Source organism: Pinus tabuliformis, chromosome Q (assembly GCF_031772625.1).
Source record: "Pinus tabuliformis cultivar Carrire ecotype Pingquan chromosome Q, CPIR1, whole genome shotgun sequence".
Taxonomy (NCBI): Eukaryota; Viridiplantae; Streptophyta; class Pinopsida; order Pinales; family Pinaceae; genus Pinus; species Pinus tabuliformis.
Genome location: NC_142296.1, coordinates 805,472,186 through 805,499,634, shown reverse-complemented (window position 1 = coordinate 805,499,634; position 27,449 = coordinate 805,472,186). Strand labels below are relative to the sequence as shown.

Genomic DNA, 27,449 nt, shown 5'->3' with positions numbered 1-27,449 from the left:
TTGTGACCCGAGGTTGGCTTTTTGCATGTTTGTGCAGCTCGTTTTCCCAGCTCTCCCTTGTCGGTTCGTTTGGGTCGTGCGAACGCCAATGTAAAATCGTTCGGGCGGGTCATTTGAGGGCGTCCATGTCAACTCATTCGGGTGGGTCATTCAAGCGAGGGCGGGCCGGGCGAACGAGCCCGTATCAAAAATGCTAAGTTGTGACCCGAGGTTGGCTTTGTACACGTTCGTGCAGCTCATTTGCCCAGCTCTCCCTTTTCAGTTCATTTGGGTCATGCGAGCACCCTTGTAAAATCGTTCGGGTGGGTCATTTGAGGGAGTCCGTGTCAACTCATTCGGGCAGGTCGTTCAGGCGAGGGCGCGCCTGGGCGAACGAGCCCGTATAAAAAATGCTAAGCTGTGACCTGAGGTTGGCTTTATGCACGTTCGTGCAGCTCGTTTTCCCGACTCTCCCTTGTCACTTCGTTTGGGTTGTGCGGACGCCCATGTAAAATCGTTTGGGAGGGTCGTTTGAGGGCATTCATGTCAACCCGTTTGGGTGAGGGCATGCCCGTGCGAACGGGCCCGTATCAAAAATGCTAGGTTGTGACCTGGGTTGGCTTTGTGCACGTTTGTGCAGCTTGTTTTCCCAGTTCTCCCTTTTCGCCTCGTTTGGGTCATGCAAGCGGCCATGTAGAATCGTTTGGGTGGGTTGTTTGAGGGTGTTCATGTCAACTCTTTCGGGCGAGGGCACACCCGGGCAAACGAGACCGTATAAAAAATGCTAAGTTGTGACCCGAGGTTGGCTTTATGCACGTTCGTGCAGCTCGTTTACCTGGATCTCCCTTGTCGGTTTGTTTGGGTCGTGCGAGCGCCCTTGTAAAATCGTTTGGGCGGGTCATTTGAGGGCGTCCATGTTAACTCGTTCGGGCGGGTAGTTCGGGCAAGGGCGTGCCCGGGTGAACGAGCCTGTATAAAAAATGCTAAGTTGTGACCTGAGGTTAGCTTTCTGCACGTTCGTGCAGCTCGTTTTCCCCACTCTCCCTTGTCCGTTTGTTTGGGTCTTGCGGGCGTCCTTGTAAAATCGTTCGGGTGGGTGGTTTGAGGGCGTCCGTGTCAACTCGTTTGGGCGAGTCATTCTGGTGAGGGCACTCCCAGGCGAACGTGCGCGTATGAAAAATGCTAAGTTGTGACCCAAGGTTGGCTATGTGCATGTTCGTGCAGCTCATTTTCCTGGCTCTCCCTTGTCGCTTCGTTTGGGTCGTGTGGGCGCCCATGTAAAATCGTTCGGGCGGGTCATTTGAGGGCATCCGTGTCAACTTGTTTGGGTGGCTCATTTTGGCGAGGGCGTGCCCGGGCAAACAAGCTTGTATCAAAAATGCTAATTTGTGACCCGAGGTTGGCTTTGTGCACGTTCATGCAGCTCGTTTCCTCAGCTCTCCCTTGTCTGTTTGTTTGGGTCGTGCGGGCGCCCATGTAAAATCATTTGGGCGTGTCGTTTGAGGGCATCCGTGTCAACTCGTTCGGGCGAGGGCATGCCCGGGCAAGCGATCCCGTATCAAAAATTCTAAGTTATGACCCGAGGTTGGCTTTGTGCACGTTTGTGTAGCTCGTTTGCCTGGCTCTCCCTTGTCGGTTTATTTGGGTCATGCGAGCACCCTTGTAAAATCATTTGGGCGGGTTGTTTGAGGGCATCCATGTCAACTCATTCGGGTGGGTCATTCAGGAAAAGGCACGACTGGGCGAACGAGCCCGTATCAAAAATGCTAAGTTGTGACCCGATTTTGGCTTTGTGCATGTTCATGCAGCTCGTTCGCCCGGCTCTCCCTTGTCGATTCATTTGGGTCGTGCGGGCGCCCATGTAAAATCGTTCGCGCAGGTCGTTTGAGGGCATTTGTGTCAACTCGTTCGGGCAAGTCGTTTGGGCGAGGGCGCGCCCGTGCGAACGAGCCCATATCAAAAATGCTAAGTTGTGACCCGAGGTTGGCTTTGTGCATGTTTGTACAGCTCGTTTGCCCGGCTCTCCCTTATCGGTTCGTTTCGATCGTGCGGACGCCAATGTAAAATCGTTTGGGCGGGTCATTTGAGGGCATCCATGTCAAGTCGTTTGGTTGGGTCGTTCCAGTTAGGGAGGGCCCGGGCGAACGAGCCCGTATAAAAAATGCTAAGTTGTGATCTGAGGTTGGCTTTGTGCACGTTCGTGCAGCTCATTTGCCCAGCTCTCCCTTATCGGTTCATTTGGGTCATGCGGGCACCCTTGTAAAATCATTCGGGTGGGTCATTTGAGGGCTTCCGTGTCAACTCATTCGGGCAGGTCGTTCAGGTGAGGGCGCGCCTGGGCAAACGAGCCCATATAAAAAATGCTAAGTTGTGACCTGAGGTTGGCTTTGTGCACATCCGTGCAACTCGTTTTCCCGACTCTCCCTTGTCACTTCGTTTGGGTCGTGCGGGTGCCCATGTAAAATCATTTGGGAGGGTCATTTGAGGGCATTCATGTCAACCCGTTTGGGTGAGGGCGTGCCCGTGCGAACGAGCCCGTATCAAAAATGCTAGGTTGTGACACGGGTTGGCTTTGTGCACGTTCGTGTAGCTTGTTTGCTCGACTCTCCCTTTTCGCCTCGTTTGGGTCGTGCAAGCGCCCATGTAAAATCATTTGGGTGGGTTGTTTGAGGGTGTTCATGTCAACTCTTTCGGGCGAGGGCACACCCAGGCAAACGAGCCCATATCAAAAATGTAAAGTTGTGACCCGAGGTTGGCTTTGTGCATGTTAGTGCAGCTCGTTTGCCCGGCTCTCCCTTGTCGGTTCGTTTTGGTCATGCGGGTGGCCATGCAAATTCGTTCAGGTGGGTCATTGTAGGGCGAGGGCGTGCCTAGACGAATGAGCCCGTATCAAAAATGATAAGTTGTGACCCGAGGTTGGCTTTGTGCATGTTCATGTAGCTCATTTCCCCGGCTCTCCCCTGTCGCTTCGTTTCGGTCGTGCGGGCACCCATGTAAAATCATTCGGGTGGGTCATTTGAGGGCATCCATGTCAACTCGTTCGGGTGGGTCATTCCAGCGAGGGTGCGCCCAAACGAACGAGCCCGTATCAAAAATGCTAAGTTGTGACCCGAGGTTGGCTTTGTGCACGTTCGTGCAGCTCTTTTTCCTAACTCTTCCCTGTCGCTATGTTTTGGTCGTCCGAGTGCCCATGTAAATTTGTTTGGGTGGGTTGTTTGAGGGCATACGTGTCAACTCATTCGGGCGGGTCGGGCGAGGGCGCACCTGGGCGAACAAGCCCGCATGAAAAGTGCTAATTGGTGACCCGAGGTTGGCTTTGTGCACTTTCGTGTAGCTCATTTTCCCAGCTCTCCCTTGTCGCTTCGTTACGGTCGTCTGCGTGCCCACGTAAACTCGTAAGGGTGGGTCATCTGAGGGTGTCCAAGTCAACTCGTTCGCCTGGGTCATCTGAGGGCATCCGTGCAAAATCGTTCAGGCAAGGGCGTCCATGTAAACTCGTATGGGTTGTTGTGGTATGGCACCCTGGCTCGCCTTGGTCGCCCCGCCCATGCCCATCCAAATGATACAAGTGACATGTTTCCTTTTCACGTGAAAGGTGGGTTGGTAATTGATTTGTGTTTTTGAGTTTGCCTGAAGGATGGCCTTGGGTCATTTGTAGGGTGGCCGGTTTTCATCTTCTCTCCATCTCCACTTGGTAGTGCATGAGCGGTGATGTTGGCCATCCTCGTCCTGGGAGGGATAGGTGAACAATTCCCCTTGTGCTCTCTAAGTTCCTGGAGTTGTGTATGGGTTGTTGTGGTGTGGCTCCTTGGCTCATCTTGGTCCCCTTATGCCCCTCCAGATGATACCAGTGACAGGTTTTCTTTCCATGTGAAAGGTGGGTTGGTAATCGAGTTGTGTTTTCGCGTTTGCCTAAATGATGGCCTTGGGTCATTTGTAGGGTGGCCGATTTTCATCTTCTCTCCATCCCCACTCGGTAGCACATGAGCGGTAATTTTGGCCACGCTCATCCCGCAAGGCATATGTGAACAATTCCCCTTCTGCTCTCCAAGTTCTTGGAGCTGTATGGGCTGTTGTGCTGTGGCTCCCTGGCTCGTCTTGGTCCCCCTTGTGCCACTCCAGATGATACCAATGATAGGTTTCCTTTCCGTGTGAAAGGTGGGTTGGTAATTGAGTTGTGTTTTCAAGTTTTCCTAAACGATGCCCTTGGGTCGTCTATAGGGTGGCCGATTTTTATCTTCTCTCCATCCCCACTCGGTAGCGCATGAGTGGCAATGTCAACCATGCTCGTCTTGGGAATCATATGTGAAAAATTCCCCTTCTGCTCTCTAAGTTCTTGTAGTTGTGTATGGGTTGTTGTGGTGTGGCTCCCTTGCTCGTCCTGGTCCCCTCGTTCCCCTCCAGATGATACAAGCGACAAGTTTTCTTTCCGTGTGAAATTTGGGTTGGTAATCGAGTTGTGTTTTTGCATTTTCCTAAACGATGGCCTTGGGTCGTTTGTAGGGTGGCCGATTTTCATCTTCTCTCCATCCCCACTCAGTAGCACATGAGTGGTAATGTTGGCCATGCTCATCCCGGGAGGCATATGTGAACAATTCCCCTTCTACTCTCTAAGTTCTTGGAGCTGTATGGGTTGTTGTGGTGTGGCTCCTTGGCTCGTCCTTGTACCCTCATGCCGCTCTAGAAGATATCGGTGACAGGTTTTCTTTCTGTTTGTAAGGTGGGTTGGTAATCGAGTTGCTTTGTCGGGTTTGCTCGAACGATGGCCTTGGGTCATTTGTAGGGCGACCAATTTTCATCTTCTCTCCATCCCCACTCGGTAGCACATGAGTGGTAATGTGGGCCATGCTCATCCCCGTCCCTCTTTCCCATCCCAACGATAAGAATGTTGAATGTTTGCTCGGCGCTCCTTTGAGCCTTCGTTGTTGCGGTCCCAGATGGAAGCCTCGAAACTCTGTCGTGCCTATGTCGCTATTGTGCCCCTCAGTTGTTGCGAATAGAGAATTTTGATTGGGCTGGGCAGCCATGTGTGGCTCCTTGTTATGTTGTTCACCTCCTCCCTATTTGGTGCGGAGGGTTTTGCTTTTCGTGTGAAAGGTGGGTTGGTAATTGAGTTGGTTTTTCGAGTTTGCCTCAAGAATGGCCTTAGTTCATTTGTAGGGTGGCCGATTTTCATCTTCTCCCCATACCCACTCAGTAGTGCATGAGCGGTAATGTTGGCCATGCTTGTCCTGGGAGGCATATGTGAACAATTCCCCTTCTACTCCAAGTTTTTGGAGTTGTATGGGTTGTTGTGGTGTGGCTCCTTGTGATGGCTAGCCTCTTCACTGTTCGGCTGTTTATGGTGGTGGTGTCTTGTGCTTGTACTATTTCTGTGTTGGCATTGTCGGTTGAGATGCATACATTTAAGAGGGACGTGGAAGGGTTTTGGTTGTAAACCACCTACCCTCCCTCTTGCTTGCTTTTTCCGTCGGGCGATGTGAGGCGCTGTTCTCCTTATTGTAAAGTCAAGGGTTGGCATTCCTTTCAAAGTGCACATCATTCATGGTTGCGTTGGCTTTGAGGTTTTGACAGATGTGTTGGCCCATATGTTTGATCGAGGACCCGTATTTTCCCTTGCATCTTGCGTGTGTGGCAGGCTTTTGCGGTTGGAAATGTTAAGTCACAACGTTTATTCGTATTTGTTGTCTCAATCGTGTATGCACTCCAATGCCAATGGGGAAGAGTCTTGCTATGTCGATGGTGGAGGCTATCTAGAAGAAGGATTTCAAGGTGGAACGCTTCGACCTCCCTCCTTTGTGTGGAGGTGACCATAAAGGAAAAGTATTCATCGTCCAATTGGTAAAGCTGTGGGAAATCTCCTAGGTTGCCTGTACGTAGGGTGCGGGGGGTGTGGAGCTGCCCGATCCCTCCTCCTCTTTGGATATGTTCCTGTATTGTGTAGCGAGCCTCTTGATTTGCATTTATTTCATTCCTTTGCCTTCGCATCATGGTTGCCATAGGTAGTCAAGTGATCGAGGTCCACTGTTGCTGCTGTCCAGGTGGACTCCTAGGTGGCCTTGGTGCGTGGCATGGAGGGTCGGGTGGCACATTTCTAAGAGAGGTTGTGGACTCGGTTGGTCTTGTTGTTTTGTTTCCTTCTGCTTCCTTTGCATTGAGGCTACCGCAAGCGATCATGAGATCGAGGTCCATCGTTGCTACTGTCCGGTTGGACTCCTAGGTGGCCTCTTTGCAGGGAGGGGAGGGTTGGGGGGCACTTGTTGTTTCAATTTTGTATGCGCTCATGGTCCAATGGGGAGGAGGCTTGCTACATCGATGGTGGGGGCTATCTGGAAGAAGGATTTCGAGGTGGAATGCTTTGACCTCCCTCCTTTGCATGTAGGTGGCCGTAGGGAAAAATTATTCATCGTCCAGTCGGTAAAGCTGTAGGAAATCCCCTAGGTTGCCTGTGCGTAGGGTGCGTGGGGTGTGGAGCTGCCCGATTCCTCCTCTTGTTTGGCTATGTTCTTGTATTGTGTAGGGAGCCTCTTGATTTGAATTTATTTCCTTCCTTTGCCTTCACATCATGGTTGCCGCAGGTGGTCAAGTGATAGAGGTCCAGTGTTGCTGCTATCCGGGTGGACTCCTAGGTGGCCTCGATGCGTGGTGTGGAGGGTTGGGGGTATTTCTAAGAGAGGTTGTGGGCTCGGTTGGTCTTGTTGTTTTGTTTCCTTCCATTTCCTGTGCATTGAGGCTGTCGGAGGCGATCATGCAATCAAGGTCCATTGTTGCTGCTATCCGGGTGGACTCCTAGGTGGCCTCTCTGCGGGGAGGGTTGGGGGGCACTTGTTTCAATTGTGCATGCGCTCGTGGTCGAACGGGGAGGAGGCTTGCTACTAAATCGATGGTGGGGGCTATCTGGAAGAAGGATTTCGAGGTGGAACGATTCGACCTCCCTCCTTTGCGTGGAGTTGGTCGTAGGGGAAAATTATTCATCATCCCGTCGATAAAGTTGTGGGAAATCTCCTAGGTTGCTGTACGTAGGTTGCATGGGGTGCGAAGCTGCCCGATCCCTCCTCCTGTTTGGATATGTGTTCTTGTATTGTGTAGCAACCCTCTTGATTTGCATTTATTTCCTCCCTTTGATTTCGCATCATGGTTGCCAAAGGCAGTCAAGTGATCAAGGTCCACCATTGCTACTGTCCGGGTGGACTCCTAGGTGGCCTCGGTGCGTGGCGTGGAGGGTCAGGAGGAATTTCTAAGAGAGGTTGTGGGCTCGGTTGGTCTTGTTTTATTTCCTTCCGTTTCCTTTGCATTGAGACTGCCGCAGGCAATCATGCGATTGAGGTCCATTGTTGCTGCTATCCGGGTGGACTCCTAGGTGGCCCCAATGCGGGGAGGGGAGGGGTCGATTGGGGGACATTTCTAAGGGAGGTTGTGGGCTCAGTTTGTCTTATATGATTTCCTTCCCTTGCCTTTGTGTCGAGGCTACCGCAGGCAATCATCTGATCGAGGTCCACTATTGCTGCTGTCTAGTTGGACTCCTAGGTGGCATCGGTGCGGGGCAGAGAGGTTTGTATGGCCTCTCTATGATAGGATTTGTGTGGTCAGTCATCCTCTTTTTATTTCCTTCCTTTTCCTTCGCAACGTGGCTGTTGCAGGCAGTCGGGAGATCAAGGTCGATCATTGATGTTGTCCGAGTGGATTCCCAGGTGGCCTCGATGCGGGGGCGGGGAGGGTTGTAGCTCATTTGTAATATAGAGGTTGCGTGATTGGTCATTCTCCATTTGTTTCCTTTTCATCGAGGCTACCGCAAGCGATTGGGTGATCGAGGTCCATCGTTGCTGCTATCCAGGTGGACTCCTAGGTGCCCTCGGTGCGGGGCGTGGAGGCCTTTGGAGGCATTTCTAAAGGAGTGGGTGAGTGATTGCTCATTTTCTTATTGGTTGGGCCATGCCTGCAAACTCCAGAGTGGCCTTGGTGTGTTGTGGCTCAGCAGGTGTGCCCATTTGTTCGCCATGTCCTTGGCATGTTCCATGTGCTTCCTTCTTGGGATGCAAGAGGTGCAAGGCATAAAAGTTTTACATGATATTTTGATGTCTCTTTGACTTGATGTGTGTTCAGATTGGCTCTTGGTAAGAGAGCACCCAGAATGCCTTTTGAAGTGGGAGGGTGCTACCTGGTTGATCCTGCCAGTCGTCATATGCTTGTCTCAAAGATTAAGCCATGCATGTCTAAGTATGAACTAATTCAGACTGTGAAACTACGGATGGCTCATTAAATCAGTTATAGTTTTTTTGATGGTACCATACTACTCAAATAACCGTAGTAATTCTAGAGCTAATATGTGCACCAAGTCCTAACTCTTTTGGAAGGGATGCATTTTTTAGATAAAAGGCCAGTGCGGGCTTGCCCGCTTCTTCGGTGAATCATGATAACTCGACGGATTGCACAGCCCTTGTGCTAGCGATGCTTCATTCAAATTTCTACCATATCAACTTTCGATGGTAGGATAGAGGCCTTCCATGGTGGTGACAAGTGACAGAGAATAAGGGTTCGATTCCAGAGAGGGAGCCTGAGAAACGGCTACCACATCCAAGGAAGGAAACAGGTGCACAAATTACCCAATCCTGACATGGGGAGGTAGTGACAATAAATAACAATACTGGGCTCATCGAGTCTGGTAATTGGAATGAGTACAATCTAAATCCCTTAATGAGGATTCATTGGAGGGCAAGTCTGGTGCCAGCAGCTGCGGTAATTCCAGCTCAAATAGCATATATTTAAGGTTTTGCATTTAAAAAGCTCGTAGTTGGATCTTGGGTCGTAAAGGTCGGTCCGCCTACTTAGTGTGCACCTGCTGTTGGAGAGGTAAATCCCCTCTACGGATAGAGGCGATCCCTACTAGCCCAAAACAGGTCTAGCAACAATCAGTCAATGCTACTGTGCAAGTTCCTAATTGCAAATAAAAGGTAGGCAATGAACACCTACTTGGATTCCAACGTTGTTGTTTGATGAAGAGATGTCGCTCTCGCTCCTTCGCTTTGGCCGGTCACGATCCTCCACGATCCCCGTGAATAGATACCTGCACACACGAAGAGAAAGGAAAACACGTGCGTGAAATCTAATAAAAGCAATTATACATCAGTGAGAAATGACATAACTCACATTAACCATTACAAAGACAAATGAGAGTGGAACCATAATAGTAGTCATCTATTATTAATCAATAACAGAGAAGAGTACAACCAAAGTTCTGATGTTGAATCCTTCTCAAGAGGGTCTAGCCAGCAAGTCTCTTAAGCATTCACCCTTGGAGGTAGATCTCCCAAGACAAGAACTCTCTCTCACACAAGCAACACTTCAAAACCTTCCTTAAGCTATAGCAATCCCACACTTGTCACACCAACTACCTACTAGCAGCAACACTCTAAGCACTATCAAGTCCACACTATCCAAACTCGCTGCTCATGGCAATGGTAGAGGTTTAAATAGGAGAAGGAGTCTCCATGAAAGGTGGGAGGATGAGCTTATCTCCAAGGAAGGTGGCTCAAATGACGAACAGACATGCCATAGAAGGGAGGGCGACATTTACAAGGCCAACAACCAGGTCTGGAGTCATCTGGAAGGCTGGCTGTTAGAACAAACTCGCCCAAACTAGATCAGTGCGGGTGTATAACTACACTGGAGCGCTGACATCGCATCTGAATAACGGAGAAGGTTGTGTCAGCGTGACAAAATACAAACAGAGGATGCGCTGGCTCATAAAATCGACCAGCGCGGAAAACCCGTGTGCTTCCGCGCTGGCAGCGCATTCGTTGCACTATGAGGCGCTAGTCAGTGTGGTTGTTTTAATAACAATCACGATGATGGAAAAACTTTGGCAAAGTGGGTCATTTGGCCAGATTAGAGAGCATGAGCATGATTAATTTGAATTCATGACACAGTAGGGAGACTGACAGGGAGACAGTGACAAATTACTGTGTAACAGATGCCCCCTAAAGAATGAAGCCCGAGAGAGTGGGAGGGGTGAAATGCTTTACAAAACTCGCTGAACTGGAACACCACCAGGAAGAACCTGCACGTATGTACAACTGATATCTCTATTACATGTAGTTTAGGCAAGGGCGCAGCCATCCAAAAGACATATGAAGAAGGTCTGTGGTATGGATGCAGCCACCTAGCTGAAGAGACCATGATGATAAAAAGGTATGGTCGCAGCCATCCCAAAAGACTCAGGTATGGGCGCAGCCATCCATCAATGAGTCATGTAATAATAATCCACAAAATCGCAACCTGGTTTGCAACAGACAAAAACCAGGGTCTTGTGCTCCATCCCAACCCGAACAAAGTACAAGTCCAAGCATGTGAATACATGAGCTGAAGTTGAACATGCATGAACATCGTCTGATTACCAGCCAATAATGAAAACTATTAACAGACGCAAGAGGTACCACCAATAATGACAATGGTCCTCAAGGTAATTATAGGTACAATCCACGGTGTGTGAATCAATGAGCTGGTGTCGAACACCCGTAGAATCATTCGATTGGAGGCCAATGATGAAAACCTCGCGTCAAACACGAAGAACCTGCCATTGAGGCATGCAGGCTCTAAGGCACCTGAAGGGAGTCTCTAGGTCACTTTCTTGGATAATGAGCCGAAGTCGACAGGAAGTAACCTTGATCGAAGGTGGGCCATAATGTTTCCCACATCATCGACACGAGACAGAGAAGGATAAAATATTTTGTGTGAGACATCAGAGGGAGGTGGTAAGTTTGCAAAGGTCAACTTCTCTTGAACATATCGGTGGAAAGACAACGGATTTGGCAGTATTTGACATCAAATGAGCAGAAGTCATAGTGACAAGGCAATGAGTAGATGAGAGGTCAAAATAGGATAACCCAAACCCACAGAGGCTAGTGTAAAACAAGATGAGGAATCCCCACCCAGACACGAATGCAGATGAGTGCCATGTTCAAGAGTGACTTACTGCCCACGACAATTATTACAGTTCCATTTTCCCCACCATTTTGGCAGGTACCCCGATTATTTTTGGATGACAAGCTTGAAGGGGATAGCATATGCTTGGAAAGCATCATTTCGACGATGTCTGATGTCATTGAGTTTTAACGAGTCTGACAAAGGAAGAACTCGGCGTCTTTTCTTGTTAGAGAGTCTGAAAAGACAACGAAAAAGAAAACTCTAGTGGGGTCCTTTTTCGTAAAGTTGTGTCTCTCGAGCCCGAAAAAGTATAAAACAATGCTCGAAAGAACCGCCCGACCAGTAAGATCAAGGAGTACTTTTCGTAAGTAGTGACTTCGACCCGAAAAAGTAGAAAAGCGGTCAGAAGCACGTCATTTTGGAGCCAATAACGAGTGCGAAACGACAAACACCCGGAAATCTTTTTAATTTAAACGGTCGAAAAAAGAGCTTCAAAAGCGACCACCTCTCGTTCCTTTTAACGAGCCGAGAGGGAGCTCGGCCATCTTTTCTTGCTTTACGTCGAAAAAGAGCTTAAAGATGACGTTTTTGGGACCAAGTGTGTATAGGATTGTCGTGACCCTGTCGGTTACGAGAACCTGCACAAGAACACCACCTGCGTAAACCTGTTTGACATGTTAAAAAACATAGTAAAACATGCATAAAACACATAGCACAACGATATTGGCACTATATACATGGTAAAATCATGACAAAAACCCACATTTATGAAAAACTATAGTCAATTATAATTTTTTTACCATAAATAGGGGCGTAAAAGAAATTTTTTACCATTGTTACCATTTTGAGCCGTGGAGAACGTTGTGGAGTTGCGAGGTTGACGGAGCCAATTCCATCCCGTGCGGACACCATCCATCCTGCAACTTGTTCCAGGTAGGTTCTCCATTCCTTGCGCTTTATTTTGAGTCCTTTTTACGGCATTTCCACGGTGGGAAGTGGCCATTTGGGAAAAAATTTTGAGCTTCAATGCGCTCTCGGTCAGCGCGGATTTCCTCATCGGGTTCGCGCTGATCGATTAATTTTTACACACACCACCTCCGGATCAGCGCGGAAAACACGTGTGCTTCCACGCTGACCCAAGGAAAAAAACAAAGGGCGCCATTATCAGCGTGACTGTTTTAAAAACAGTCGCGCTGATGCCGTGAAATTTTATTTTTATGAATTTGAACGTATAAAATTCAACGGTCAGGGCCCTAATAGTTTTTTATGATCATGCAGGACATAATGGCATTTGTTTGGCAAGACAGAGCTCATGATAACGAAGATATAGCAGCTTATGCCGATGCTGGGTGCCATAATGCAATGTGGGCATGCGGGTTCCTCAAATTTTTCCTCACTCCGCGCCTGCGAGCACAACCTGATCTCCTCGAGCTCTTAATCAGAGCCTAGAATCCAGTTGATGGAAAGTTTACGATTCGAGGCCGTGATATCGAGTTCGATTACACGAATATTTATTTTTTGACCAGGTTATCATGCCGAGGTGAGATGCCCATCCTGGAGGGGTAACGACCGAGTGGTGAAACCCTTGTTATGCTGATGGCTCGAGTGTGCCCACGGGCACGTAAAACGCGGAGTGGAAAGGTAGGTATTCCGACGGTGGATGACATCGTCCTTTGCACCATACTCTTTATGGTGACCCAGGCAGCGGGTTGCTTGGCCAATCATGACGCCTCAAAGACCCATCTACTATTAGCTCTTGAGTGTTTACAACCCACCATATTCAACTGGGCAGCAGCAGTAACAACCAGCATGAAGAGACAACTGAGCAACTGTCGACGCGGTGAGTCGAAACAGTTCGGTTATGGGTCACTCTTACTTTCGCTCATGCTGTAGCGGGTACCGGCCTTACAGCTACAGGACATGGTCGTGGATCCACCCAGAGGTCCCTGGGAGACGAGGGCCAGTCGATGGGGCCATGTCATGCCGCGAGGAGGTGGCAGCCGCCCAGTGGCGTGGGGTGTTTATTTCCGAGAGTGGCTGGATCGACAGGTTTCTTTTATAGAGGACTGGCCATATGCTGGCATAGACTTCCGCGGTGATCCAGACATGCCACTGCCTGTGGGAGAGCATTGGGACGATGGAGTTAAGCCACTTGATCTCTTTTTAATTTTTGTCTTTTGTAATGTTTTTTAATTTTTCATGTACATGTCCTTATGATAAATGCTATGGTATGCAGATGTGGGACCCACGAGACCCCTTGGTCTAGCCCCAGAGGCACGGAGAGAGGGACAAGGCACCGGAGCCCTGGCCCTGGCTCCTCCAGGAGTCGATACGATGGAGACTGTGACACATAACCTCGAGGGCTTACTGGCGGGGGTTCCAGATTACCAGGGGATAGAGGAGGTCCCCATAGCATCTCAGATCCACACAGTGGGGGTGGAACCCAGGATGCACTGCCTTTTGAGGCGGGTGGCACGGGCAGCTGTATGCTATAGAGAGCATAACCCACCACAGTAGACATCTAGGTTTTATTTCCACTGATGTTTTTTGAGAGACATGTGTCTCAGATGTACTGAGGACACCGGCCTTATCTAGACATATACACTTATTTTTTGAGCGCCTTGGTGCGCCACGTGATATATATATATATATATATATATATACTGATTTTGGATGGATCTTTCACATGTGATGATGATTTTATATGCTATTCAAATGTCTAATACAAATGTAATCTAATGTATCAGTTGCATAACACACGACCCACATATTTTAATTTTTATGCAAGCTTAAAAGCACACATGAAAACACACATGCAAACTGTTGGAGAGGTAAATCCCCTCTACGGATAGAGGTGATCCCTACTAGCCCAGAATGGGTCTAGCAACAATCCGTCAATGCTACTATGCAAGTTCCTAATTGCAAATAAAAGGTAGGCAATGAACACCTACTTGGATTCCAACGCTATTGTTTGATGAAGAGATGCCGCTCTCGCTCCTTCGCTCTGGCCGGTCACGATCTTCCACTATCTCCGTGAATAGATACCTGCACACACGAAGAGAAAGACAAACACAAGCGTGAAATCCAATAAAATGAATTATACATCAGTCAGAAAGGACTTAACTCACATTAACCATTACAAAGACAAATTAGAGTGGAACCATAATAGTAGTCATCTATTATTAATCAATAACAGAGAAGAGTACAACCAAATGTTCTGACGTCGAATCCTTCTCAAGAGGGTCCAGCCAGCAAGTCTCTTAAGCATTCACCCTTGGAGGTAGATCTCCCAAGACAAGAACTCTCTCTCACACAAGCAACACTCCACAACCTTCCTTAAGCTATCTAGAAATTCCACACTTATCACACCAACTACCTACTAGCAGCAGCACTCTGAGCACAATCAACTCCACACAATTCAAACTAAAAACTAGTTGCTCATGGAAATGGTAGAGGTTTAAATAGGAGAAGGAGTCTCCATGAAAGGTGGGAGGATGAGCTTATCTCCAAGGAAGGTGGCTCAAATGACGAAAAGACATGCCATAGAAGGGAGGGCGATACTCACAAGGCCAACAACCAGGTCTGGAGTCATCTGGAAGGCTGGCTGTTAGAAAAATTTCGCCCAAACTGGATCAGCGCGGGTACATAACTAAACTGGAGCACTGACAGCGCATCTTAATAATGGAGCAGGCTGTGTCAGCATGACTTAATACAAGCATAGGATGCGCTGGCTCATGAAATTCGACCAGCGCGGAAAACCCGTGTGCTTCTGCGCTGGCAGCGCACCAATTGCACTATCAGCCACCAGTCAGCGCGATTATTTTAATAACAGTCGTGCTGATGAAATAAAATTTGGAAAAGTGGGTCATTTGGCCTGATTGGAGAGCAGGAGCATGGTTAATTGGAATTCATGACACAGTAGGGAGACTGACAGGGAGACAGTGACAAATTACTGTGTAACAGATGCCCCCTAAATCATTGTTGGAGAGGTAAATCCCCTCTACGGATAGAGGCGATCCCTACTAGCCCAGAGTGGGTCTAGCAACAATCAGTCAATGCTACTACGCAAGTTCCTAATTACAATTAAAAGGTAGGCAAAGAACACCTACTTGGATTCCAACGCTATTGTTTGATGAAGAGATGCCACCTTTGCTCCTTCGCTCTAGCCGGTCACGATCCTCCGTGATCTCCGCGAATAGATACCTGCACACACGAAAAGAAGACAAACACAAGCGTGAAATCTAATAAAAGCAACTATACATCAATTAGGAAGGATGTAATTCACATTAACTATTGCAGAGACAAATGAGAATGGAACAATAATAGTAGTCATCTATTATTAATCAATAACAGAGAAGAGTACAACCAAATGTTCTGACGTCGATATCCTTCTTAGGAGGGTCCAGTCAGCAAGTCTCTTAAGCATTCACCTTTGGAAATGAATCTCCCAAGACAAGAAACTCTCTCTCTCACACAAGCAACACAACACAACCTTCCCTAAGCTATCAAGCACTTCCACACTTATCACATCAACTACCTATAGTAGCAGCAATCTGAGCACTATAAGCTCCACACAATCCAAACTATTCCCACTAGCTGCTCATGGAAATGGTAGAGGTATAAATAGGAGAGGGAGCCTCCTTGAATGGTGGAAGGATGAGCTTATCTTCAAGGGAAGTAGTTGCAAAGGGTCGAACAGACATGCCATAGAAGGGAGGTGATACTCACAAGGCCAACAACCAAGCCTGTAGTTATCTGGAAGGCTGGCTGTTGGAACAAATTCGCCCAAACTGGATCAGCGCGGGTGCATAACTGGTCTGGCGCGCTGACATCACAAACCAATAACAGTCAAGCCTTTGTCAGCATGGGTTAATACAAACAGAGGCTGCGCTGGTCATGAAATTCGACCAGCGCGGAAAAGTCGTGTGCTTCCGCGCTGGCAGTGCATGCGGTCTGTTATGAAGCGTCAGTCAGCGCGGGTATTTTGAAAACAGGCGCGCTGATGAGGAAAAATTTGGAAAAAGTGGGTTTTTGGCCAGTTCAAAAGGCATGAACTTGATTATTGTGAACTCCTGACACAGTAGGGTGACTGGCAGGGAGACAGTGACAAATTACTGTGTAACAGATGCCCCCTAAAGCATGAAGACCGAGAGAGTGGGAGGGGTGAAATGCTTTACAAAACTTGCCGAACTGGAACACCACCAGGAAGGACCGAAATATCTCTGATAATCAAGTACATGCAGTCTAGGCATGGGCGCAGCCATCCGAAAGACATGTGAAAGGTCTGTGGAATGGACGCAGCCACCCAGCTAAAGAGACCATAGTAATGATAAGGTATGGTTGCAGCCATCCGTAAAGACTCAGGTATGGGCGCAGCCATCCATCAATGAGTCATGTAATGATCATCCACAAAATCGTAGCCTAGACCATAACAGACAGGGATCCAGGGTCTTGCGCTCCGTCCCGACCCGAACAAAGTACAAGTCCAAGCATGTGAATACATGAGCCGAAGTCGAACATGCATGAACATCGTCTGATTACCAGTCAATGATGAAAACTGTTAACAGACGCGAGAGGTACCACCAATAATGACGATGGTCCTCAAGGTACTATAGGTACAATCCGCGGCGTGTGAATCAATGAGCTGGTGTCGAACACCCGCAGAATCATTCAATCGGAGGCCAATGATGAAGACCTCGCGTCGAACACGAAGAACCTGCCATTGAGGCATGCAGGCTCTAAGGCACCTGAAGGGAGTCTCTAAGTCGCCTTCCTAGATAATGAGTTGAAGTCGACAGGAAGTGACCTTGATTGAATGTGGGCCATGATGTTTCCCACATCATCGATGCAAGACAGAGGTAAGATGATTTGTGTGAGATGACAGATGAGGTTGCACTGTTGCAGAGGTCAACTTCTCTTGAACATACCGGCGACACGACAGTGGATTTGGCAGTACTTGACATCAAATGAGCATAGGGTATGATGACGAGGCAATGAGAAATTGAGAGGTCAAATAGGATTACCCGTACCCACGGAGGTCAGTTGTGAAACAAAATGAGAAATCCCCACCCGAAACGAATGCAGACCAGTGCCATGTTCAAGAGCGACATACTGCCGATACGACCACTATTACAGTTCCATCTTCCCCACCATTGCTGGCAGGTACCCCGATTATTTTTGGATGACAAGCTTGACAGGGATAGCATATGCTTGGAGAGTGTCATTTCGACGATGCCCGATGTCATCAAGTTTTAACGAGCCTGACAAAGGAAAAACTCGGCGTCTTTTCTTGTTTAGAGAGTCTGAAAAGACAGCGGAAAAGAAAACTCCAGGGGGGTCCTTTTTCGTAAAGTTGTGTCTCTCGAGCCCGAAAAAGTATAAAACAATGCTCGACAGAACCACCCGACCATTATGATCGAGGAGTACTTTTCGTAAATAGCGCCTTCGACCCGAAAAAGTAAAAAAGTGGTCGGAAGCACGTCGTTTTAGAGCCAATAACGAGTGCGAAACGACAAACACCCGACAATCTTTTTAAGTTAAACAGTCAAAAAAGAGCTTAAAACAACTGCCTCTCGTTCCTTTTAACGAGCCGAAAGGAAGCTCGGCCATCTTTTCTTGATTCATGTCGGAAAAGAGCTCAAAGACGACATTTTTTGGGACCAAGTGCACGAAGAACCGTTATGACCGCGCCGGTTACCAAAACCTGCACAAGAACACCACCCGCATAAATCTGTTCGAGATGTGTAAAAACATAGTAAAACATGCATAAAGGCATAATACAGTGACATTAGTGCTAAATCCATGGTGAAAAGATGACAAAAACCCATATGGATAAGAAATTATAGCTAATTACGAATTTTTTACCATAAATAGGGGGGTAAATGTCATTTTTTACCATTGTTACCATTTTGAGTTGTGAAGAACGTTGAGGAGCTGCAAGGTTGACGGAGCGATTTCCAGCCTGTGCGGACACCATTCATCCGGCAGCTTGTTCCAGGTAGGTTCTCCTCTCCCTGCATTTCATTTTGAGCCTTTTTGAGAGCAATTCCATGGTGGAATTTGGCCGTTTGGGCAAATTCTTTGAGCGTTGGTGCGCTCTCGATCAGCGCGGATTTCCCGCTTGGGTCCGCGCTGATCGATTTATATTTACACGTACCACCTCATGGGTCAGCATGGAAAACATGTGTGCTTCCACGCTAACCCAAGGAAAAAACAAAGGTGCGCCATTATCAGCGCGACTATTTTAAAAATAGTCGCGCTGGCGCCGAAAAGTTTTGTTTTTAAGAAAATGAACATTCAAAACTCCACGGTTAGCGTCCTAATGTTTCTTCATGGTCTTGCAGGGCAAAATGTCTTTTGTTTGGCAAGGGAGAGCTCACGATGATGAGGATATAGCCGCTTATGCACTTGCCGAATGCCGAAATGCAATGCGGGCATGCAGGTTCTTGAAATTCTTCCTGGCTCCGCGCCTGAGGGCGCAACCTGACTTGCTGGAATTCTTAATCAGAGCTTGGAACCCAGTGGATGGAAAATTCACGATCCGTGTCCAGGACATTGAGTTTGACTCCACAGATATCTACTTTTTGACTAGATTATCACGCCGGGGCCAGATGCCCATCCTGAAGGGGCAACGACCCAGCGGTGAGACTCTTGACCAGCTGATGGCTCGAGTATGCCCAGGAGCCGTTAAAACACGGAGTGGGAAGGTTGGTATCCCGACAGTGAGAGACATGCCCCTTCGCACTATACTCTTTCTAGTGACACGAGCAGCGGGTTCTTTGGCCAATCATGAGGCCTCAAAGACCCAACTACTACTAGCTCTGGAGTGCCTACAGCCCACCATTTTCAACTGGGTAGCAGCTGTGACGACGAGCATGAAGAGGCAACTGAGCAACTGCCGACGTGGAGAGTCGAAGCAGTTTGCATATGGGTCACTCTTGCTTCCGTTCATGCTGGAGCGGGTGTCGGCCCTACAGCTACAGACCATGGCCGTGGATCCACCTAGAGGTCCCCGGGAGACGAGGGCCAGCCGATGGGCCCGCGTCATGCCACGTGGAGGTGGAGGCCGCCCAGTGGCTTGGGGAGTGTATTTCCGAGAGTGGCTGGATCGGCAGGTCATTTTCGTAGAGGACTGGCCATATGCTGGTATGGAATTCCGCAACGATCTTGACATGCCACTGCCCACGGGAGAGAATTGGGACGATGGAGGTATGACACTTGATCTCATTTTAATATTTTTGATGTTTTTTATTTTTCATGTACATGTCTTGATAAATGTCACGGTGTGCAGATGTGGGACCCGCGAGACCCATTGGCCTAGCCCCAATGGCACGGAGAGTGGGGCAAGGAGCTGGAGCCCTGGCCCTAGTTCCTCCAGGAGTTGACACAACGGAGACTGTAGCTCGCAACCTTGAGGGTTTGCTGGAGGGGGGACCAAATTACCAGGGGGTCGAGGAGGTCCCCATAGTTCATCAGATCCACACAGTGGGGGTGGAACCCAGGATGCACTGCCTTTTGAGGCGGGTGGCACGAGCAGTTGTATCCTACAGAGAGCATAACCCGGCACAGTAGTCGCCTAGGTTTTACTTCCACTGACGTTTTGAGAGACATATGTCTCGGATGTATTGAGGACACTGACTCTATTTTTGACATATACATTTATTTTTGAGCGCCTTAGTGCGCCACACGATATATATATCTATATATATATATATATATATATATATATATATATATATATACATACCGATTTTTTGGATGGATCTTGTTACATGTGACGATTTTTTTTATATGCTATGCAAATGTTCAGTACAAATGTAATCTCATGTATGAATTGCATAACACATGACCCATGTATTTTAATTTTTTTAAATGCAAGCTTAAAATCACACACGTCATGCATGCAAACTATGCTTGGAAAAATATTTTATTTACATATGCTTTACTCTATGGTCTTACTATGCTTTCTACGTCTTCTTGTATGATGTTTATCTATTCCGCAAATGCCTATGTAACACACGATTTGCCAATGCATCAGTCAACGTGTTTAATCGTCTCTGAATATGTTGATATGTGATATAGTCAAAATTCCTTTCTAACAATCTGACACGTAGATACAACCTAAGAATGCGTTGGTCTCTGACGGAATATCGCCCGTTGAGTTGATGGACGAAAAGTTGAGAGTCCAGGTTTACCATCATTGCACGAATGTCGAGATCAACTGCTTCGGCTAGTAACTCAATTACGGCAATATATTCGGCAACATTATTAGTGGTACGACCGAGGAAGACTCCTTGAAGGTCTAGCAACTCTCCGTGAGGATCATAGATTGCCCACGCCGCAGAAGACAAATTGCAAGTACTGCGGCAGGCGCCATCAGCGAAACCAACATAAGGTGCACTAGGCATCTGCACAAGAAGAAGAAAAGACAATAAGAGGCAAACACGCCTTCACACCAAAGCAAAACGTGAAATCATGCACACACACAACACACTAAAACACGCGTATGTACAAGCTGAGTGCACGAAATCATGCATAATATTTCTTTAAATAAAGCCCTTTGCGGGGCTTTCAAGAGGATTTCCTTCGTAATCAATCAACTCATATGCGCCCTTCTGTAAAACTCTCTTCACGATATAGGGACCTAGCCACATGGATTCGAGTTTTCATGCCCCCAGCTTGTCTTTAGCTTGATCATAGAGCAGTACTAGATCTCCCTCAACGAAGGAACGAGGTTGAATATTATGGTCGAAGTGAGCCTTGACTCTCTTCTTTTGTGCTTCGATAGCCGGAGAAGCTAAAAAAAGGGTCTCGTCTAACCGTTCTAGGTAAAGAAGCCGTTCCTCCACCGGAGTGGTGTTGGGAAGCAACTCGACAGCTAATTTCAACGAAGGAATCTCACAGTCAACGGGAAGGGTGGCCTCCAGTCCATAAACCAACTGAAACGGAGTGAAACCGGTGGCGTCCTTCACAGAAGTCTGGTAGGCCCACAAGGCAGGGAACATCATCAAATGCCAATTAGACTTGTGCGTATTGACGGTGTGTTGAAGCATAGTGATCAAAACTTTGTTCACGGCCTCGACTTGACCGTTAGATTGTGGATAGTACGGTGTCGAACTATCTTGACGCAAGCCTAGCTGGGTCGTTAGCTCCGTCATCATGTGATTACGGAAATGTTTTCCGTGATCCGTGACGATAGCCTGAGGGACTCCGAAACGAGTAATGACATGATTAAACAAAAACTGCACCGCTGTGTAACCGTCTTCGTTCAATGTAGGCATCGCTTCGGCCCACTTGGTGAAATAATCCACGACAACGATGATATACCCATGCCCCCCGGTTGAACGAGGGTTACAGGACATATAATCGATGCCCCATTTGGTAAATGGACCTACGGTAACAACAGGGTGCAGTGGTGCAGGAGGTGCACGCATTTTCCGGTGGTACACCTGGCATTCATGGCATGCACGAACGGCAAGAATGCAATCTTTGAAGATAGAAGGCCAGAAGTAACCAGCACGGAGAATTTTCTGGGCGGTGGCGTATCCGGACATGTGGCCACCACAAGCACCAGAGTGGCAGTCATTCAACACCCGCTCAGCTTCCTCGAGAGTTAAACATCGGCGGAGAACAGAATCAACGCCGAGGCGGTACAGGGTATCGCCCAAAATGCGATAGGGTTGATATTGGTGACGAATTCGCCGTCGAGCATCTTTCGACACATTGGGATGGAAGGAAGACGTCTGCAAATATACTATAATGTCCCCGTACCACGGGTCGAGGGTGCTGATGAGAAACAATGTTTCATCTGGGATATGCTCCTCCGAACGAGATGGTGCAGAATAAGATGGCAAGGAACAGAGCAGTGCGGCAAAGACCAGAGATTTCTTAGACTTGGCCACAGTAAATTCCAAGTCGAACTCTTTGAGGGTTACAATCCACTTCGAGTATTTCCCCCCCAGCAATTGACGCAACAAAATGTAGGTCATTGGGTTGCAGTCAGAGATCACGGTCGTTGTGCGCAACAGGATATAATTCCGGAATCGTTGAACGGTGCAGACAGCTGCCAATGCCAACTTCTCGACATATGCATAGCAAGTTTCTGTATCCAGAAGGTTGCGACTAAGGTAATAGATAATGTGCTCGGTGTCGAAATCATCATCCTACACTAGAACCATGCCAATGGTGGTGTCAGCGGCAGCTAGATAGAGAGTGTAATCACGGTGATAGTTCGGAGGTCTTAAAAGCGAAGCTGAGACAAGAAGGTCTTTAAGTCGCTCGAAAGATTCCTGGACGATAGCATCCCAACGAAAGGTTGTGTCTCGCTTTAATAACCGTGTGAAACCCTTAGCCACCTCGGCATAATTCGGAATGAATCGTCTAAGAAAATTAGCTTTTCCCTGCAGGCTTTGCAATTGCTGCAAAGAGGCAGGGGGAGGAAGATTCAAAATGGCCTCGACCTTGAGGGGATCCAGGCAGATGCCTTCTTGGGAGACGATGAACCCGAGCAGTCGACCAGATTCTACGCAGAAGATACACTTATGCGGATTGAGTCGAATACGGTAGTGTCGACAGCGGAGAAAAATTTCGCGTAGATGAGATGGATGGTCCTGACGCTTAGCTGAATGAGCCGGAAGGTCATCCAGGTAAGGCTGTACGATGTGTCGAATATCATGAAAAGCATATGACATCGCACGCTGGAAGGTGGCACTGACATTTTTGAGACCGAAAGGGAGCTTCTTATAGGCGAAGGTGCCCCAAGGACAAATGAAAGCTGTCTTATGTTGGTCTGCAGGGGCTATGTTGATCTGGTTATAGCCAGAGAAGCCGTCCATAAATGAATAAATTTCACTTCCTACGCAGTCATCAATAAGCTGATCAATGAAAGGCGTAGGGAAGTTATCTTTTGGACAGGCACGATTGATATCGCGGTAGTCAACACAAACCCGGATAGTGCCCTGCTTTTTATTCACAGAGACTATATTGGACACCCACTCCGTGAGGGGGATGGCGTAGATGAAACCAGCTCTAAGAAGCTTTTCGACTTCGGCCTTGATGGCTGCAGCCTTTCGAGGGTGCACTGGACGTAAGCGCTGATGAACAGGCTTAGCATCTGGATAAGTAGGTATTTCATGCACCACAATACTAGGGTCGATGCTGGGCATTTCCTCGTAGGACCATGCAAAGACATCACAAAATTCGCGAAATAGGGCAGTATAGAGATGAACTTCCTCAGGAGTGCACGTGACTCCAATAAAAATATTCTCGACAACCCCTGGTTTGACAGAGATGTCGATAGGCTGGGTTTGCGTGATGTTGCCCATATTGCCCTCTGAAGACACTTGATATAGCTGAATAGGTGTTTGGAGGGGCGGGGATGGGACACATGAAGCAAACCGCTCGAGACATGCGACCATTTCCGAATGTGGAGGGAGAAACGAAGAGCGATGGTGGTGATCTGACCAAGGGAGCTCTTTGAGAGACATAGTATCTATGATGGCCTCATCGGAGGGGAATGTTTCCTTCAGTGGATCCAAAGTGGCCTCATCACCCAACCAAGGGAAATGATCATATGAATCGGGAACACTGCTTAGAAAAGCAGGTTCAGGAGGGGGAGTCGATGCAACGACAATCTCGATGTAGTTGAGCTCGGCAGGACTCAACGACATCATATCACCCCAAGAGTCTTCCTGATTCAAGGGAGGAAGAACCCATGGATCAGAACGTACTGAAATCATGTTAAAAGGGGCGAGATTCGGAGGTGGGAGGGGAAAGATTCCCATTAAGGAGGGATCTTTGAACAGTCCGGCACCCACACTCACTAATGACTTGGAGGTATGCTCCATGAACGGCACATTACCTTAAGAAGAAGAAGCAAAAAAGGATAGCTGGTCCACCGTGACGATCTTCCCCTGATGAGGGAAGCGAACGACACAGAACAAGGAGGAAGCCATGGCTTGCATGGCGTATGTCCAGCTTCGTCCAAGGAGGAGGTTGTAAGTGAGATTAGCGTCAACAACTTCGACCTCCACCTCTATGGTCTTCCCTTCTAAAGAGATAGGCAATCGTTGGAGGATACCATATGGACGAGATTCTCTTCCATCGAAGGCTTACAGGGTCGTAGGAGAGTGGCTCAAAGCAGGAGAACCAATAGCCTTCCAGCAAGCAACAGACATGATGCAGGTTGAGGCACCCTCATCAATAACTGTACGATGGATCGTTTTGCCATTGATGATGACCTGTATAAGGAAAGCCACTTGGGGAGGCAGTCTCTGTGTGAAACCCTCGAGATCAAAAGAAATTAAATCCGAATCTGCCGGGTCGATGCCACCAATAGCTGATAGCAAGGACTTCCTCTAGGAGGGGCAACTCTGGAGGACTTCTAACGCGGACATAGCAGACAGAGCCTGAGCTAAGTCCTCGACAATGCTATAGTGCTGGGCGGCACGAGCATTGGGGTTATAAGATGACTTCCTGAGTACACCTTTGGGAGGGGGTCGGGGGATCGTCTCAGTGCTGGGTTGTTCGATGTGAAGGGGACTAGAACTGGACGGAGGAGCGCTGGAGGGAACCTCCGGCTCTTTCCCGGCTTGAGATGGATAATATTTCGCTCGAGTTGAAACATGGATGGGGATCGTTCCAGCCATGAACACTTGGGAACCGAACGAGGAAGAGGATTGAGACGGATCTGCCACCATTTGAGTCTGCTAGGAAGGGAAAGGCTCTTTAAGCACAGCAGGAGGCCCAGGAGCACCTTTCAAAAGTCGACTAACTTCGAACCGCCTCGGGCAGTCCTTGGTGTAGTGGTCCTCATCACAGATGAGACAAGGATACTTAGGCTTTCGCTTAGCTCCTTCCTCAGAGGGAGGCTTAGGGGGATCCTGCTTGGGCTGTCCAGATTTATCTTTAGCTTTCCCTTTCTTTTTCCCTTTTGAGGATTTATCCGCCGCGGTGGACTGAATGGCGTTTACCTCGGAGGTACTCCCAGAAATTGATTGGCCCTGAGAATCATTTTCGTTAGAAGCGTTCTATTTCTGCTTCCCAGGGTTTGCGGCCGATTTCTTTGATGACGAATTCACAGAGCCAATGACTCTATCAACAGAGGGTTTCGGTGGAGCCTCGAACTGTCCAGGCCTCGGGGCATCTGGCAAATACTCATATAAAGTACCTGACTGAGAGTACACTAAGTCGAGGTACTGAGCTCGCGTGATTGCTTGCTCTTCAGTTACACACGCTCCCATTGCGATGTCTTTTGCAATCTTAGGGACAAAGGAAGTCGTGAACCAATCGGTCAGGAGTTGATTAGGAATCCAAAATTTGATCAGGCGACGACGCCTTCTCCATTCATGTATATGATCAGAGATGTGCGTAGCCGTATCCTATTTGAGAGACGTGAGGATATGTGTCCCAGTCTCGTACCGAATGGGTAACTGAAAATGGGTCAAGAAGGCCATAGCCAACAAGTTGAAATCTTGAAACATGTCGTGATTCAGTTCAATGTACCACTTAGCGGCTAAACCAGTGAGAGTTCTCTGAAAGAGGCGGAGCCGGATAGAGTCATCAAGCCATGAGTTCGATGAACACCAAAGGTGATAGGTCATTACATGGGCCTGAGGATCTTCACCAGCTTTGCCATCAAATTTTGGACAATCACCTGGTATTTTGGTTGGAACTGGTGGCCAATATGGATTATGCAAAATAGGATCATTTGTTAACTTGGACACATCAGGAAGTTCCAATGTCGCTAAGAACGACAACTGGGGGTTAAAGGAAATTTGTGGCTGCGGATTCGAGGCAGTATTAGGGTTCCAACCAGGTGGTGGTTGCCCCCATGGGCTCTGTCCAGATGGACCCAGCCCAAAAGGACCCGGTGCATAAGGACCTTGCACATAGGAGGTCTGTCCATACGGATTCTGGCCATATGCGGACAGTTTTCCCTGTGTCTGCCCCCCAGCTCCCCATGTATTAGCAACTTGCCCTACAGGTGCAGCATACTGATAATTTTGGTAAGGAGTGATCTGTGGCTATTGATAATTTTGATAAGGAGCAAACTGGGTTTGCCCCTGGGGTTGCTGGTAGCCATACATTTGCTGGGCTCCATACTGAGCCTGATAGGGAGGCTGCATCTGGTAAGAAGGTTGCCTTTCATTTGATAACCCATTTGTGTTTGGGGCCCAGAATAATGTCCTTGAACCAGTTGGGCTTGGATCATCTGGGCTGAAGATTAACTTGGTTGGGTTTGGGATGGACTTGCCTGCCTAGATGGATGAACTTGCTGGGCGCCAGGTTATCCGTGAACCACCAAGGGTTGTCCTTGCGGAACAGATGGCTGAGCCGGTTGGATGGCTGGTTGACCCTGAGGTTGGCCAGCTTGTCCAGATGGATGATTAGGGCGGACAACGGGTTGGCCTTGCTGCATAGAAGGTTGGCCTGTCTGGCCCCTATGGTGCACAGGCTGAGCAGTGGGTTGGCCTTGCTGTATAGCAGGTTGCCCCCCTTGCCCAGGAGGATGCATGGATTGAGCAGTGGGTTGGCCCTGCTGTACGTAGGGTTGCCCTCCTTGCCCAGAAAGATGACCAGACTCGGCAGTAGGTTGGCCCTGCTGTAAGTAGGGTTGCCCCCCCTGCCCAAGAGGATACCCCTGCTGGACTACTGGTTGACCTTGAGGAGTATAAGCTTGCCCAGTTTGTCCAGATGGGTAACCCTGCTAGAAACCAGGTTGGCCTTGTTGGATGTAAGGCTGCCCTGGTTTTCTAGTCGGGTAACCTTGCTGGAAACTAGGTTGTCCTGGGTAACCAGAAGGTTGACTCTGATAGGAAAGCGATGGACCACCAACGGCCAAGGGTTGTCCCGGGTAGGGTTGTCCCTGCGGACTCCCAGATTGTCCTGGGTAAGGCGGGCCATAAAGCGGTTGCCCCTGAGGGGTTTGCACATAAGGTGGCTGGCCTTGATTTGGTGGTCCTTGAGGCTGCCCAGGGATTACCTGGCGTCCCCGAAAAGTATGAGTACTGGCATCGTAAGAGATGGACAATGATACCGAGACTTCAACGAAAGGTTGAAGAGGCACGGATTGAGCAAACAGAAGGTACTGAGCAGTAGAGTCATTGTTACACAGTAATTTGTCACTGTCTCCCTGTCAGTCACCCTACTGTGTCAGGAGTTCACAATAATCAAGTTCATGCCTTCTGAACTGGCCAAAAACCCACTTTTTCCAAAGTTTTCATCATCAGCGCGTCTGTTTCTAAAATACCCGCGCTGACTGGCGCTTCATAACAGACCGCCTACGCTGCCAGCGCGGAAGCACACGACTTTTCCGCGCTGGTCGAATTTCATGACCAGCGCAGCCTCTGTTTGTATTAACCCGCGCTGACAACAGCTTGACCGTTATTGCCTTGCGATGTCAGTGCACCAGACCAGTTATGCACCCGCGCTGATCCAGTTTGGGCGAATTTGTTCCAACAGCCAGCCTTCCAGATAACTACAGGCTTGGTTGTTGGCCTTGTGAGTATCGCCTCCCTTCTATGGCATGTCTGTTCGACCCTTTGAAA

At 48.4% G+C, this 27,449-nt stretch overlaps 1 pseudogene; it reads left to right on the top strand.

Moving 5' to 3' along the window:
- Positions 1-8,137: 8,137 nt before the first annotated feature.
- On the top strand, positions 8,138-8,742 carry LOC149221960 (18S ribosomal RNA; annotated as a pseudogene; the record flags this gene model as incomplete).
- Between the last annotated feature and the right edge of the window lie 18,707 nt (positions 8,743-27,449).